We start from the raw sequence: 4667 nt of genomic DNA, 5'->3' as shown, positions 1-4667 counted from the left end.
CTTCATTTTTTATTTAATACCTACCCTCACAAAATATCGTCAATATATTTTATAATCTTTATTCTTCCTATAAATAACTTGAAGTAACTTAAATATTTTAATCAGTATTTACTTTTAACTGTTAGAATATAAACTTTGATTGTAATATATTAAGGTATAGCCTGACAAGATTTTATTTGACCCTGAAAGAGTGTCGCTACAAACCGCTTTCATATGGCAATAATGTTCGGACGTCATGTATAATGGGGACAGCGTGTACTGGTTTCGCGTAAATATTTGTAGAAAATGAAAACAGGGTTTTAGAGAATCAAAGTTTAATAAGCATGGTTTAAATACTTGCTACTTGTTTCCGTACAGCCTAAAATCCATGAATCTTGTGCCTTTATCCAAGTCGTCGATGTTTATTTTGTTTTTGCGTGGGACCTTGTTTTATACTGGTGTCAATGATGTAACGGCTTCCCATTTTATATAAATCATTTTCACGGCTGAGCTACAGACACCTTAAATAAGAACAAAAAATATATTAATCTACTTAAATCGAAATTAAATAATCAGTACAGGAGAACTGCACTATACATTGTCAGTACCGGACATGTCAACAACCGATTTCGGAACATTGTTATCGAAATACTGTGAAATCCTTCGTCCTTTTTTGTTGTTAGTAATTTATCTCGTTAAGTATAATTATTTTCACTTTTTTAAATATTATTTTGGGCATATTTGCGATGAAACCGTTAGAAAATCTAAAATATTTACTTCTCGTTTACATCACTGACATTCAATGACTTTCGACACTTTCGACGACGGGTGTCAAATATTAATCCTTGCCAGTAAAAGAAATTAGTTCAGCTGAAAATCCGCAACGTGGCGAGGGTCAAATAAAAACTTGTCAGGCTATACATACAACAGTTACAATATAATACAGATGTGCGAAAAGATTTTCCTTCGTTTTCTTTTTTTAAGGAAACGTACGAACGTGTCATGCTATTTCAGTCAGTCTCCGTACAAGACGTAGTGACACTGTTTGAGGTAACAGGACAAATACGAACGTTTCCGGAAAAATACGAAGGAAAAGCTTTTCGCAATACATCTGTACTAAGTAGCTATGACGTGCATGACAAATAATTTATAAATATAACTTGGAAGAAAAAAAAAACCGTTAAAAACCCTTAATAAGGTACAGCGCGTCAAATCTCGACTATAGGGGGCCAAAAGTAACTGGTCCATTTTTTCCATGTTTTACAATGTTTGCATTATTAAATAGAGTGTCCATCAGTTACATATGGTAGGCGTATTCAGTGGATACATGTAGAACTCAACAACATAGTGTAGGTAATAATAGAAAAAATGGATCAGTTACAATTACCCCCCAGTCGAGATTTGTCCCGTTGTACCTTACTAAAACAATTTACTCTTACATGGAAAATTTCCTAAGCTAAAGTGTTTTCCCAACATTTTATTTAACCGTAATTAACCTACATATAACATTACAAACATATCGTTTATCTCGCGACCGTGCTTGCCTGCCGTGCCGTGTGACGTGCAATTTTGTTTATTTATTCTTAACAAAATCCCAGACTTAGTTAAATATAACAATATATGATAGAACGGTACGTAAGGTATTTTTCCCCTCACTAGCTCGGAAACACGTGTTTTGTCCTTTAATACCAGCGGGTAAAAACGCATTTTATCCACTAGTGGGTAAAGTAATTTGACCTTGAATAAAGCCAAATTAACTGCTTTAAAATTGATAAAAGTAGGTGAATCTAGTAATAAAGATGATTTACCACCTGTGGAACTACTGGAAGCAATGATAAACGTATTTTTTGCGTTGTAGTTTCCTCCCTATAGTGAGGGGAAAAGTTTTGTGTTACACTCGGGTGCAAATGTATTTTACTTCTCGTGTGTTAAAAAACTCGCAAGTTCAGGATTCTATTCTCGAATCACACGCTTCGCTCATGGTTCAACTATAGAATCCTTTCACTTGCTCGTTTTTCAATTCCACACTCGGCGTTAAAATACAATTTTGCCCCCTTGTATAACAAATAACTATTAACATGGTTTATTTCATCACACGTCATGAGTGTTTTTCCTGCCTACTATTTGCTCTAACTATTTTAGACTGATTTGTGTGTAAATAATGATATTTGTATAATATGTTTGTGGAGATAAAAATGGATTTAGTGACGACTGACGAGAATTGCACCATTATGCAACACGGTAGGTGTTTGTAAATATACGAAGGTTGGTTTGGGTAGGTGTAGTGTAAAGTCAAGTTAATAAATATACATACATACATACAATCACGCCTGTATCCCATAAAGGGGTAGGCAGAGCACATGAAACTACTAAAGCTTCAGTGCCACTCTTGGCAAAAAAGGGGTCGAAAGGAAACGAAACTGTGACATTGCAGTGACAGGTTGCCAGCCTCTCGCCTACGCCACAATTTAACCCATATCCCATAGTCGCCTTCTACGACACCCACGGGAAGAAAAGGGGTGGTGAAATTCTTAACCCGTCACCACACAGGCACAGGCAGGCAGGCATTAATAAATATAATTGCGAACAACGTGCAAAAAAGACAAAGATGTATCCGCAACTTTAACGTATAAGCGATAAAGTCATGTAGGTACCTATAAATATATTTGTCACTTTTTCAAAAAGCCTTTGCGAATCATTTAATAAAAAATTGAATAACAACTTCATTCCTCGCCGGCGGCTATATTTCCGAGCTCATATAACCCGGCAACCTTCAAATCAAGAGTGAACAGGCATCTTCTGGGCGAGCTCACTCCATCGTAGGCCACGTCTTTGCCTTTGGCTAGTCTGTGGCCAAGAGTAAGCCCATTTATAATTTAAAAAACATTTAGGTGTACTATCTACATTTTGGCATAAAAGTAAACTAAACTTATATTTCTTTTTGAACATCTATATTTACAGTACGATTAACATCAGTTAACGATTCCGGTTTTTTATCTATCTTGATCGCTCTTATGCGATCCCGATAAGAGCCGAAGCCGAAGGGTAAGCTGAATCGTTAACTGATTTTAATCGCACTTGACTGTACAAGTCAATGAGATTGAGTTTTTCCGAATCTTTGTTTTCGCCAGGCGGCGCTACAGAGGTGTCAATTCATTCTGACAGTCATCATCATCCTCCTTGCGTTATCCCGGCATTTGCCGCGGCTCATGGGAGCCTGGGGTCTGCTATGACAACTAATCGCAAGATTTGGCGTAGGCACTAGTTTTTACGAAAGCTACTACAATCTGACCTTCCAACTCGAAGTGCAACTAGGTCTTATTGGAATTAAAGCTCGGCCACACATGCGCGTTTTGATAGCGTAGGCGGAGCGGCAGCGGAGCGTCAGCGAAGCGCAACGATAGCGGTGCGCCGGACGAACGCTGGCGTTGCGCCCAGCGGACGCCGGCGGGAACTAACGAGCGCGGATTGCGAGCGGAACGCCAGCGTTCCGCCGGCGCGCCGCTATCATTGCGCTCCGCTAACGCTACGCTATCAAAACGCTTTATGTGTGGCGGAGGCTTTAGTCCGGTTTCCTCACGATGTTTTCCTTCACCGAAAAGCGACTGGCAAATATCAAATGACAATTCGCACATAAGTTCAAAGCGACTGGCAAATATCAAATGAGTTAGTAGTATAAGTTCTGAAAATCTCATTAAAAAAAGCCGGGGTTCGAACCCACAACCTCCGGATCGAAAGTCGCACGCTCTATACCGCTAGGCCATGCACCAGCGCTTCAATTCATTCTGACAGTAAACTTCATAATCCACCAATTTTGAAGTTTGCTGTCAGAAAGACCATTGGCCTATTTCACAACAGTGACAACTGTCGCCCTGCAGTGACACTTCGGCGTTCATTTTATCCGTTCAACAAGGAAATATTAATGCTGAGTAACAATGTTACTTATCAAATCAGAAATAGGCACAGAATTGTCAGTGTCAAGCATAGAGGAATAAGTAAAGGGAAGAGTAACTCCATACTGATGTTTGTTTGATGATGATGATGATTTTATCCTGTTGTCCCTCATCAGGGGCATAGAGCTCTCAGGAAGGATTTCCACTGTTCCCGGTCCGACGCGGTCTCCTCCAGGCGCGCCGGGCCGAGGCCCACTGAGCCAGCCTCCTTTTCCACCGTGCACCTCCAGGTAGTCCGCGGGCGACCTCTCCCCCTTGATCCGGGAATATTCCAAGTCAACCCTTGCTTGGACAGGTAGTTGTTTGGTCTTCGTAAGACATGTGGTGGGTTATTTGTTAGTTTTCCCGTTTTACTCGGCTGGCTGAATGCGCCAGGAGCGCGATGCCATTAAAAAAAAAAAGGGGGTGTGTCAAAAAAAAATCAAGGCAACCTTATACTGACAACTTTATTGAAGGAAACAACATTACGATAGTTTTGTCAACAACAACAATAGAATACATTGAGCGGTGAACTCTGGGCGTGGGCAGGGGGAGCAAAAATGCATTTTGCAGTCTAAATACAAACACCAAAATGCAATGACCTCTTCGTGGTGAATACAAAAAACGTTTGCACTAAAAAGTAACAGATACTGTAATATTAAAAAAATATATTTTAAGCGCGTTACTCACGTGTTAAGTCGATATAATGTTCGTAACATGGGGTGTAACGTTCGTTGGTTACATGTCGAACGTTAT

The sequence above is a fragment of the Leguminivora glycinivorella genome, chromosome 15 (genome assembly GCF_023078275.1).
Source record: "Leguminivora glycinivorella isolate SPB_JAAS2020 chromosome 15, LegGlyc_1.1, whole genome shotgun sequence".
In the NCBI taxonomy this organism is placed as follows: Eukaryota; Metazoa; Arthropoda; class Insecta; order Lepidoptera; family Tortricidae; genus Leguminivora; species Leguminivora glycinivorella.
The sequence above is the reverse complement of the archived record's forward strand: the minus strand, read 5'-3'. Positions refer to the sequence as shown.